The following is a 13,698-nucleotide window of genomic DNA, read 5'->3' as shown; positions in this document are numbered from 1 at the left end:
ATATGCTGACTCAGCCTAAAATGACACTGGTTGCTCACACAGCCCCTCAAAGGGTTGTCCCTGAATCACAATGAGTAAAGAAATACTCCCAGTGGAGAGACCTGAACAACAAATCTGTTTGTCTTCTTTGCCTGGAAGAAAAGAGAACTAAAATTTTGGAGCTGCGTGGACATTTTGGCTAATAGCTTAGCTTAAGGTCACAGACTTGGAAGGAGCAACAAGGGAGGAATGAGTACAGGATGCATGGCTGATGCCCAGTATAAGAACTGTGTGTAAAAACTGTAGCTACCGTGAGATTGACCCTCAAAATGCATCTTCTACAGATCAGGCTCTCAGGGATCAGGTAGACAAAAATGATCCATTCAGTAGAGGTCAGTCTGCCTCCTTTCCCAACTGGCCTGGTTCTCACTAAGGGGCCAGGGCAGCAGGGATAAAATGGTTGCACAGTGTTTGTCTTACCAAGGTTGATTTAGCTAACATTACTACGGCATACCCAACATGTTAACCACAGAGAATACAGTTGATTCCTTGATATGGCATCATTTTCTGGAGGGAAAGAACAGCCAACTGATAGCAAATTAAGATTGATTATATTGGAATTCTTCCATCATGGCAGCAGTAGTAATTTGTCCACAGTAAAATAGACACTTATTCTTAATTTATGACTGCATTCTCTACCTGCCTTCATTCTGCCAACACTACCATCCGTATATTTATTAAATACCTTATTCATCATCATGAAATTTCACACAGCATCGTGAATGAATCAGGGAATTGATTGTTTATTTTTTTTTTCTTGTGATAAGAACTTTTAAGAACTTTTATAATAAAATTGTGGAAATGGTTTTAAGTTCAAGAGATTCACAGTCCCAACAGCCTTTCCTACTGGCAAAAAATAAATAAATGCCCTAGAGAAGATGGTAGAGTGGGAGACTCCTGGTTAGATTACAGTAATAGTGAGTAAAGTAATTGAAAGAAATCTGGATTCAAAACAAAGAAAATAGGGAATGCAGGAACTCAAGTAGGTGTAGGTTCCTACAAGAATCAAATAGGCAATTACGCAGTAAAAACTACAAGGCTAAGATGTGACATACATTGGATATCAGTGAGATGAGCCATTCATGACCATACTGCACAGTATTCCAAGTAGACAAAGAGCCGAGAGAATGAGCAGGAAATGTTCACACGTGTGGAAGTAGAAGGGCAGGAGTTGGGGCACAGAGCGTCTAACTCTGCAGCACTTCAAATGACCTGTACTTAAAACTGAGCCATTAAAGGCCTGTATCTTAAGCGTAGAGACAAATGGAAGTAAACAAGCCTTTACGTAGACTATAGCACCACTCTGAGAACAGCAGTGGTCCAGAAAATTCTCATGCTCTGGTATTGGATTAGGTTAATCGTATATTTCTAATAGCCTGAGGTCCCTAAAGGAGGTTAAAAATATTCTTCCAGTTCTCTGGAAGAATATTCCATCATCCAGCACCTTGACATTTATTTCTAAAATAATAATGTTTCCACTAAAATGCTCAACCCACAATCAAAGATACCTAGGGACGTGAGAAGACATGACATCTGATTGGAGACCAACACAAACATATCAAGCAAAAACAGGTGTCCTGGTTCTCCAGAGAGAAGAATTAATAGATATGGCTTGTGAAATAACTATGCTTACTGTGGGGATAACAGGCAAGTGTAAAGAACTTTTCAGTAAAGAACTCAAAGATTTAAAAAACACTGATATTCCAGTTTTGCAAAAGAAACATTATAGAAGCCAGTTTATAACATAACATATAACCACATATATAACAACATTTAATACATGTGTAATTAATCTTGGGATGAATTCAACGTAGTAGGAAGCACTATAATTTCTGCACAACTAAAATATAACTAGCCAAGGCACAAAAGAATAATCTTATTGTTTCTATTAAAAAAAACATACAAAATCAACTCCATGTGGTTTTGATACTGAGGGATTTGAAAATCAATCACAAATTTATTAATTGTGTTTCAACCCTTAAAGGCATTAGTGTTTCTATCAACTACCAAGCACACAATTGTAGGAGCCACAATAATCTTCATCAACACAGCAGTGGTCAAATCTCAAAGCAAACCCCTTCCTTATATTCATTCTTAATCTAATGATGCAGGCCGTGCTTTTTAAAGATTTCTTTATCCCATATGTTCCACATAAATGTATTAAGCCAATGTATTTTTTCTTTTGTTTTGCATTTTGCTGTAATATGGTAATAGGCCTTGAACAATAAGAACAATAGAAATTATTCACTTGAATTTTCATGTGCAAAAAGGCAGTAATTTATTTCAATAATGTTAATGTATCAGAACTTCAGCTAATGTCTTATCTCCATGTATGTGAATGTATAATTTTCAATATGTACTTTTGTACCACTTCTTTAACATAAATAGATGCAAGACAGATTTAATGGGACCAATATTCTCTCCAGAGTTTGCAGGTATATGCAGACCTAATTGATCAGGAAGTAATACACTTACCAGGAGAAGTTTTCACTATCTAATGCAAGAACCATGAATAATTTTTAAATGACTTCAAATTTTATAACAGTGACATCATCCTTTTATCTTGGTAAAATATTTTGAGATCAAGTTGTAAGTAAAAAGAATATTTCAAAAGTCTATGCTGTGTAACCAAAGCTATAAGCAGGGATCTTTTTGGAAAGAAATATTTGATTTATGAGTGTAGCACCTTATAATGTTTTTCACAAATTTCCTCAAGTGATTATTTTTGTGTAAGTTCACCAAATTATGTATCCCCATTTCTTGTAAACACTCCTAGAAGGATCAGAAGTATAGGAAAAGCACTCTTACTTTGTTTTTAAGGAAAATAATCAAATAAACTACATATGTAAACAGATTTATATAATAAGACATTGTATAAAACATGTTATATGTATTGCATGTAGGTAGTGAGAAATATTGAGCTATCTCAATCTATAAAACCTTTGAGACTATGAATGATTTGAGAATCAATCCCCCATAATAATTTGGACCTTCTTGAGTTGGTTTTTAAGAGCTTGGAATGCAATTGCTCTCCAGTAGACACCCCCTTATCCACAGTTTCACTTTCCATGTTTCAGGTGTCTGTGATCAACCATGGTCCAAAGGCTGATGATCCTCCTTTTGATCAAAGAGTGTCAATAGTCTAACGCCATGTCACAATGTCTGTGTCCTTAACCTCACTTAATTTCATCGAGTAGTCATTTCATCATCTCACATAATCACAAAAAGAAGGGTGAGTGCAGGACAATAAGATATTTGAGACAGAGAGAGACTACATTTGTGTAACTTTTAATACAGCATATTGTTACAATTGTTCTATCATATTATTAGTTATTGTAGTTAATCTCGTCCTGAGCCTAATTATAAATTAAACTTTATCATAGGTATGTATAGAAAAAAAAAACCCATAATGTATATAGGGTTTGGTACAGTCAGCAGCTGCAGGCATCCACTGGGGGTCTTGGAACGTATCTCCCATGATAAGGGGGTGGGGTTAGATTTCTGTATTCAACTTTGAAGTTCCTCACAATTCGCCAGTACATTCACTGCTTCTGTTGTTCAAATTGCCATCCTCTGTGCTAAAATGCACTGCACGAATATCCAAATGCCCAGGCTTTGAGTTTTTTATCCCGTCTTTCCAAAAACTATCACCTGCCTATTCTCCACATAAGATACCACCGAGCTGATCAGGATACAGGATAGCCTCCCAGACCAAACTCTTGCTTTTTCCTATCACTTCTTTTCCAAAGCTAATCATAGATTGATTTCTGGCCATTTTAAAATTCTACCCAAATGGTCTGGCTTTTTTGCTCCACATTACGTCTGTGAGAGTCTCTCTGGATGTGGAGTATTGTTTTTCTGTCATTGTTTTCTAGCAGGCTTCTCAACCTAGGCATTGTTCCCACTTTAAACTGAATAATTATTTGCTGTTGGAAACTGTCCTGTGCACAGTAAGATGTTTAGCAGAATTTCAGGCAGAGCTCTATTCATAAAATGCCAATGGCAGTCCCCCAGGTTGTGACTACCAAAGATATCTCCAGAAATTTCTAAATGTCCAGTGAGAAACAAAATTCCCCCCAGTTGAGAACCACAAGCATATAGTTATTCCACTTTAGAAACTTTTTTTTAATTTTTTTTAACGTTTATTCATTTTTGAGACAGAGAGAGACAGAGCATGAATGGGGGAAGGTCAGAGAGAGAGGGAGACACAGAATCTCAAACAGGCTCCAGGCTCTGAGCTGTCAGCACAGAGCCCGACGCGGGGCTCGAACTCACGGACCGCAAGATCGTGACCTGAGCCGAAGTCGGACGCCCAACCGACCGAGCCACCCAGGCACCCCCCACTTTAGAAACTTACCAATTAATTATCTTTAGACTTTTCTCTCATTGAAATTTGGTTGATTAGGGTTTGGGCAACAATCTGGACTTATTCAAGAATATAAGGCCACTCTAATTATCCTGAGACTCAAGTGGTTTGGTATAAAAATTAGAGTTTACACAAATTTTGTGAGAGCCTGGTGAGTGGTGGTGGTGGTGGAGGAAAAGGAAGACAAATCAAAGGAAACTACTGCTAAATCTGGCACCGGCGAAAAAGATCCGGAAGCAGATCCCGGAGACCTCAACCTGGAGACCAAGGCAGGTAGTTGTCCAAGGCCCCAGGAGAGCCACTGCGTCTCGTGAGTCTGGGAGAATGCTCCCATCTACTGTCCCTTTCTGAATCATCAAGTTAGATTTCCACCCTCAAAAATAATAAAATACTTAGGAGTAAATTTAACCCAGGTGGTAAAAGATCTGCACACTAAAAACTATAAGACACTAAGAAATGAAATTGAAGAAGACACAAATAAATGGAATTACATTGCCTGGTCATGGATTGGAAGAATTAATATTGTTAAAGTGTCCATACTATACAAGCCATCGTAGATTCAATGCAAACCTGGTGGCTCATAACCCCTTGGGAACCTTCCTAGACATAATCTGAACCTGGGCCCTAAAACTGGCTGGGAGAGCCCAAAGAAAGAGGCAGGCCACTCCAAGTTGGTAAGTTGCAGTTTTAACAAGCAAAGGGAACTTAGATATGAGGCTTGTCTTGGACAAGAGCAAGACAAGTGGATCCCTGAACTTGCTCCCTGAATCTTTAAAGTTTATACAGAGGCCTTAACTGAGTTGAGTCACCTGTACCACGCAGGTATTCTCAACACTACATTGCTGTCTCAAAGCTATGTCCTTGGAGCAGCCTCTGGGGAAAAAAGCAAGTGGAACCCATATTCCCAGAACAGGAGAGCGGGGAGGAGCCGCCAAGTGCCCGGGTCCAGTTCAGCGGCAGTCATGTCTTTTTGATGACTTTCACCAACAAAACCGTGTCAAAATTCCAATGGTATTTTTCACAGAAATAGAAAAGCAATCCTAAAGTGCAAATGGAAACACAAAAGATCCCCAATAGCCAAAACACTCCTCAGAAAGAAGCACATCACTGGAGACATAACCCTTCTTAATTTCAAACTATACTATAAGACTATAGTAATCAAAAAAGTACACTCCTGGCATAAAAACAGTCACATAAGACCAATGGAACAGAATCAAGAGCCCAGAAATATACCCACACATAAACAGTCAACTAATATTTGACTAGAGGGCCAAGAATACTCTGGAGAAAAGAAAGTCTTTTCAAATGAATGCAAAAGAATCAAACTGGAACACTATCTAGCACCATTCACAAAAATTATCTTGAAATGAATAAAGACTTAAATATAGTCCTGAAATTGCAAAACTCCTAGTAGACAACATAGGGGGAAAAGGTCCTTGACGTTGGTTTTAGCCATAATTTTCTGGATATGACACCAAAAGAAAAGGCAACAAAACTGAACATTTTATGTGGGAGTACCTCAAAATAAAAAGCTTCTGCACAGCAGGAGACAGAATCAACAAGATGAGAAGGAAACCTATGAAGTAGAAGATAACATGCAAATTACACATCGGGTAAGTGCTTTATATCCAAAATATGCAAGGAATGTATTGTACTCAATAGTAAATAATAGTAATCCACTTTAAAAAAAGGGGACAAAACATTTGAACAGACATTTTTCCAAAGAGGATATACAAATGGCAAACAGGTACATGGGAAGGTATTCATCAGGGAAATATAGATCAAAACCGCATGAGATATTACCTCACACCTCAGAGTGGCTATTGTCAAAAAGATAAGAAATAGCAAGGGCTTGGGAAGGATGTGGAGTAAAGGGAAACTCTGTGCATTGTTGGTGGGACTGTAAATTGATATTGCCACTATGGGAAACATTATGAGGTTCCTCAAAAAATATATATGTATATGTAGGTATATATATGTATATATTATATATGTATGTATGTATGTGTATATATATATATATTATATCTATATGTATGTATATGTGTATGTACAATATGTATGTATGTATATATGTATGTATAATATATATATACATATAACATATTATATATAACATTTGTGATATATATGTCACATTATGTGATCTATATTATTATAAGAGATATTAATTTAAATCACATAAAAGAAAATGTGATATATATCACATTTGTGATATATATAATATTGTGTGATATATATAATATTATGTTATAAACTAACATATATAAATATTATTCAGCCATAAAAAAGAGAAGGAAGTCTCTTTTGTTGCCATTTGCACCAACATAGGTGGACATTGAGGCCTTTATGCTAGGTGAAATACCTCAGATGGAGAAAGATAAATACTGCATAATTTCATTTATATATGCAATCTTTAAAAATACAGAACTCACAGAAACAATAGGCTGGTGTTTGCTAGGGGTGTGAGGTATGATGTAATGGGTGAAAATGGTCAAAGGGTAAAACTTCCAATTGTAAGATGTACAAGTCCCAGGCATCTACTATAAAGCATGGTGACTATAGTTAAAAATACTGTATTACATACTTGACAGTTGCTAACACAGTAAATCTGAAAAATTCTCAACACACACACATACACACACACACACACACACACACACACACACACGGAAACCATGTAAGAGAATGCATGTGTTAACTAGTTTTATTGCGGTATTTTGGAATATATACTCATATGAAGCCATCATGTTGCACATCTCAACGCTATTATATGTCAATCACATTTCCATATACGTGGAAAAATCAAAATAAAACTGTAATTCCTTTTACTCTTTGTCTCTATGTTTTCTACTGAAAAAAATCTCCTGTTACTCTTATTTTTGCTCTGTTGAAGAAAATGTGTTTGTTCATTTGTTTTTACTCTGGCTGCTTTGAAGATTTTATCCTTACCTGTGTTCAGAGTTTTACCTAGTCAAGTGATTTTCTTTGTATTTCTTCTGACTGAGGTCCACCCAGCTTCTTGACATATAGGGTGACACCTTTGCTAATGTTGGAAAATTCTCAGGCCATATTATTTCACTATTACTTCTATTCTCTTGTCTTCTCACTCTGACTCAAATGACACACATTTTAGGGTTTTTTTTTTGTTTGTTTGTTTTTCAGTACCTCAGCTGGATCTTTTACACTTTTTTCTGAATTTCTCATTCTATCTGTATATGTTTTAAAAATATTCTGACTTTTTTATGGTTTCCTAATTTTCTCTTTTGCCATATTTAATGTCTACCTCCTTAATTCTCATTGTTATTGTAATTTTTTTAGTTCTAAAATTTTAAGCTGACTTTCTTATAGATTCCAGGTCTCTAGCAAGTCTCCATCTCTTCTCTTTTTTTTCTTTTTTAAACAAAATAATCATGATTATTTTAAGTCTATTGTTTATAAATAACCTGAATATCTAGATCACTTGGATCTATTTTCATTGTATTTTTATCTTGGTTTCTATGCATTTTATAGACATGTCTGGTGATTTTTAACTATAAAAAATACAGAAGTCCTGGCTAATGATCTTTCTCAGAGGAATAATCTTCAAGCCGGCACAGAGTGTTTTGGTGGGGCACCCAGTGCAGACAAGGAAAGGTTTGGGGCTCTGTGAAGTCAGGACTGTGGTCAGCTCCTCCCACCAAGGCACAGACCCTGCTCCTGGGGCGTATTCTTTCTGGGCACTTAACTGAGAATCCCTGAGTCCTCCTTGGGGCCATACAATTTTTTACTCACCGCTGCTTCACTTTCCCCAGGACTAGAAGACTGCTGAAATATTTGCTCCGGTCTTTAGATCTCAGACCATAGCCTGACACTAGGTGTCTCTTCCTGGACACCAACACAGTTCAGGAAACGCCAAAACCACTGGTGGCAAACTTCACGCACTCTCCCACTCACATCTCTGCAGTTACTTTCCCCTTCTTCCGAGAAGTTCAATTCTTCTTAGAGGGACCCAACACCGATTTCTGTCTCCCCAGCACGGTGAGACCTCAGTAGAGTCCAAGGTTTTCCTTTCTGTTCTGACTCTTCATGCATGTACTTGACAGAACCCTGAGGAAAAACAGAGATGAATGGGGGACTCATAAGTCATTTTCTCTTGTTTCCGGAATGTGGGCCTCTCCTATTCTGTCTGCCTTGTTCTCTGATCCTTTCAAAGATTTGTTTTAGGTACTAACCCAGCCTTTATACTTGTTTAAAAAAGGTGTATTTTGAGAGGCACTACCTTGTTAGGTTTGACAAAAGGAATAATTGAAACTATGTGAGTTTTCAGTCATGAGAAATACTCGGTAAACACATGTTTTGAATAAATATGACATCCCTGAATGCTGGAAAATATCTAGTACAGTTATCTCTATGTGTAGAGGTGTCATTTTCTCTCTCAATGGTCTTGAATTTTCTCTCATTTCTTCTTTCATGCTGTGATGGTGGTGCAATCCACCTTTAACAACTAGAAAAGTTACCATATGAAATTAACCCAAGACTTATTCATTTTGAGATAGAGAGAGAAAGAGATAAAGATGGAGATAGAGAGAGAAAGAGAGACAGAGAGAGAGAATCCCGAGCAGGCTCTGCATCGTCAGTGTGAAGTTCGATGTGGGGCTCGAACTCATGAACCGTGAGATCATGACTTGAGCCAAAATCAAGAGTCAGATGCTTAACCGACTGAGCCACCCAGGCACCCCGGATGAATCTGAGAGTTTTTCAAATGACTGTGACATTTCCAACGTCGCACAATACGCTATCCTTCCTGTTGCGGCAGTTCGGGATTTCATAGTTAACCAATTCCGTATTTGCTGTAACAAATCTTAAGACACCTAGCTTATTTTCCTTTAAAAAGTACCCAAGCATTTTTTTAAGGAACACAATATTTGAGCATTTGTGTGGTCGTTTATTGGTGCCCTATTATGCCTAAGTTGAAAATCTATGGGTGAGTAGCCCTCAGGATGTCAGTAGAATATTTTAAGTGCTGTGAACTGGGTTATTTAAAATCTACTCTCCAACGAAAAGTACTTACCTGAAGTGCCTATAACTCAGCTAGCTCAAGACATAATCACAGAGTGGAAGTTTATATTCCATATGCTAAAGTAGCTCATTGAACAAAAAGGTACATTAATGTCTACTAAGCAGAGAAATCTAGTGTTAATTTTCTTGACTCTCAGCCAGTGGAATCTGCTGAGTCTGTTATAGTAAATATGTGGTTTTCAAAGAATTATCCAGAGAAATCAGCCCATAAGAGGTTTCTTTTTTTTTTTTTCTAGAGACTTTCTTACCAAAGAAAATGCTCGCTGTGATGTGGAAGAAGGTGGTAGTGTTGGGGTATAAAAACTTAGATTATTGTACTTACAATTGCACTGGATTTCATTCCCATTCATTCCTATGAAATAGAAATGGAAGTTTATGGGGATGTGTAAGATAGATCAGCACTTTAAATCGCATCTGTTCCGTTTTACTGCAAGCTGATGTCTTATTAAAATCAAACAACAGCATACTTTAGAGCCAGAAATTATTACAAAACCGCCACACCAGGAAAAAACATGAAACAAACAAAACAAGATATAGTGAATAGAACTACTTATTAAGCATGAAAACGATCCTCATCTGGGATTATTTGGATGCAGTGTTGGAAGCATTTTATTCCTCAGATGTCATTCCTGCAATAAATACTAAATTATCATTGTGTTTTTCATAGCAATACACAGACATCCCATCTTAAGGCAGAAATTGAGGGGAGTGTTATAGACTAGGATGGTTTTTATGAAAGAAAGGAAAAATACAAAAGAGATAAATAAAAGTATTGATTTATGAAGTGGTGTGTAAAAAATAAAGGGGCAGGTTATAAAGGATGCTTGTGGAGGGCATCAGAGTATCTATTATGAGGAAACTGTGTTATTTTATTGGGTTTTTTTTCCAAACATGGAGACAGAATAATAGGTCCAATATAGCCTTAGCTTGAATTACAACAGAGATTTCAACTTCTTTGTTTGGAGAAAAAAAAAAGTCTATTGCTCTGTTCATTTCACGATGACATGAAACACAGGCAAGGCTCAAATCCTGACAGTGTGCATTTTTATTTATCGATACATATAATTTTTATGCAACTAACTTTATGCAGGAGTAGATTAAATATCTATTACTGTAATTCTGATGACTTTTAATAAAGTAAAATTTACTTTTGTGCAACACCTAATTATTAATCATTGGAAGGTGTTGTATTATTTTAATGAAAATAAATGACCTGAATAATGTATGAATATATGAATATGTGAATAGTTAATTGCTCAAATGCAATGATATATGAAGTGTTTGGGTCAAAGTCTGTGGTCAAATACATGTACATGGATCCAACTGCCCTGAAATCCCGTGTATTCCTCTCTTTGCCATTTAAAGAATAACAATCAATTGCATTTGGAACTTCACCTTTGTTAATCTTTAGGTTTAATCTTCTTATTAATAACTTGAAAGCTTTCTCTGAATTCAGAATTAATGGACAATTTCCCAGAACACCCTATTAACAGAATTGCATGTATGGAACAACCATAGAACTAATGTAAAGTTGTGTGGTCACACCTGATGGGACTAAACCCACATTCTTCCACTGGCAAAGAGAAAGGGAAACTCAGAGGAAAAACGCTTTTTAAAAAGGATGACATCTCACATCAACATTAAAATCCAGTGAAGGACTGCCTACTAGGTTTTTATTTAATAACCAATGCTTCCATTCATTGTGAGATGTGATTTACCAATATTTACTTACTACCCACTATATTATAAACTAGACTTCTTATATCTCCCTCCAGCCTGCCTAGACCTGTTGATCACCAAATTTTTCCCGTATTTTGTCTATACTCACTTTTTATATTTCTAATAAACGTCTAAGTTCAAAAGAGTGATACGCTCTATCCAAAGATTCTGATCCCATAACAGACTAGCTTCTCTCCAAAATGTAATATATCTCTACATAATATGAAAACATAAAATAGTAGGTATGACTTAGTCTGCTCGGCCTGTTATAACAAAATGCTAAAGACTGAGCAGCTTCAACTACACTTATTTCTCACAGTTCTGGAAGCTGGAAGGTCTGAGATCAAGGTTGCCTGCAAATTCAGTTCTCAGTGAGGTCCCACTTGTAGACAACGTCCTTCTCAATGTGTGCTCACGTGGTCCTTCCTTGGTACATGCACAGGGAGAGAGAGTAATCTCACTGTCTTCCTCTTCTTATAAGATACTAACCCCCCGTGAGAGGCTCAGTCTCATGACGTCATATAATCCTAATTACCCCCCAGTGGCCCAACCTCCAAATACCATCACATTAGGGGATGGAGGTTCAACCTAACCTTTGCCCTCCTCCAAATACATTGGGTATCGAGAAAAGATAAGAATGGAAAGAAAAGTTGGGACCAAACTCTACTGGGCCTTTTTGGCATGCCAAAGCTCTCGGACTGTGCCAGATGGGCAGTGGGAAACCAACTAAGTCTTCTAGATGGAGAATGAGTTAGGTGATCACATCGTTATAATATTAAAACAATAGCTACTATCCATGAAATGCTTTTGATGTACCTTCTCCATACACTTCTAGAAGTTTTACATGCAGTAACTTGTTTCATGCTTATAGTAACCCTCTAAAGTAAAGGTTAGTATTTTCTTCAATTTATAGGTGAGGAGACTAAATCTTGGAATCCCTTGTGTAAGATCACACAGGGTAAAAAGTGACAGATGCAAGTTTCGGTTTTTCTGACTCCAGGGACTGTGTCACTAACCTCTGCATTATATAAAATCAAATTTCTGGTTTACAAAATGCAAGGTACAGGTAAATGATTAAAATTTTGGTGATAGCCTCGTCTTCCGTTCAAATCCCTCACCTTGGACTTGGGATATGCTTGTTTTAGAGGTGGGGGTTGGAGCTGTGGAGGACAATGGACACCGACTGTACTTTTCTAAACATTTTCCTTGTACCTGAAAAAATAAGTAGAAGTGATAAGGGAAAGCTAAATAATACCTTCCATAAAAAATCTATTACTGCACTCCACTGCATTTAATGCTTGCTCTAAAAAATTATTGATATGCTCAATAGCTTCCTTTTAATTCCTCAAGTAACTTCCAGAGAATTTAGGTGAGGTAGATAATAAAAGAGATAATAAGTGGTACATGAAAGGTGATGAAGTTTAAATTTAAGAACATACTTTAAAAACCTTTCTAATAAGCATTGACTATTTCAAAGCCTTTTTTTCAGTTCATGACACAGGAACAAAATGGCAGCATTAACAGAGATTCAAAATAGGTTCAAATTGAAAAAGAAGTTATACGATATACAGCCATAAAGAAGGATCTTATCTCTGTTTTGATGTTCCATTTCTTATTCCTGGTGACCTTGAAACATCATCTTGGTTCCATCACTTTTGCTCTTCGATTATGATTTCCAAATTCAAAACTAGATCTGGTAGTTTTATCCTGGTTCTTACATACCTTCTTCTTTCTGGAATTTTTTTTTCATTGTGAAACTCCTTTCTCCTGACCTATGTTTAAAACCCTGACACAAATTCATCATTCTGCTCCCCTCTATTTAATACTTCATGAAAGAAGGTAACTTTTCACCAAGGGTTAGCACTGTCATCCAACTGGATTGTGGAACTAATAAAAAGCCCATATCAACAGACTCTCAAGGTATCCAAGAGTTAAGTTACACAAGTTGTAAACAGTATGATTATTAGATGACAATATGTTATTATTATCTCTTACAAATATTTCCAGTTAATAACCATAACCCTACAAATCGACAATTTGACAACCTAGAAAATTATTTACACTACTGTATATTTTTACATCAAATTATTATTTCAGTAGGCACCTAAGTTGTATATACAATTCTAATCTGAGAACTTAACATAAACCTGAAATTGCAATGCGTCATTCAAAATTAGAAACTCCAGGTATGTATGGGAATTTCCCTTCCTGTCACAGTAATTTGTCTTCTCGGTCCCCATATGCAGTTAGGTTACTTAAGTTAGGGTCGCCATGGAACAAGCACCACTAAAGGTAACTGAAACAAATAAGCAAGTGAGTAAGTAAACAAATAATCTCCTTGTGAAAATGTAGCATTTCTATTACACTAAAACATCCACCGTCCAATTATCAGTCCACTTTACTATTTTCTCTGTAATCCCTTCTGGTATAATGGCATAATTTAACAAATGGATCAATAATATTTAGCAAAGGCAAAACTAAGGTATTTAAAGTTCATAAATCAAATCTAAGAA

This window comes from Panthera pardus, unplaced genomic scaffold (genome assembly GCF_024362965.1).
Source record: "Panthera pardus isolate Hobbes unplaced genomic scaffold, ASM2436296v1 HiC_scaffold_13, whole genome shotgun sequence".
Classification (NCBI taxonomy): domain Eukaryota; kingdom Metazoa; phylum Chordata; class Mammalia; order Carnivora; family Felidae; genus Panthera; species Panthera pardus.
This window is presented reverse-complemented; position numbering follows the sequence as displayed.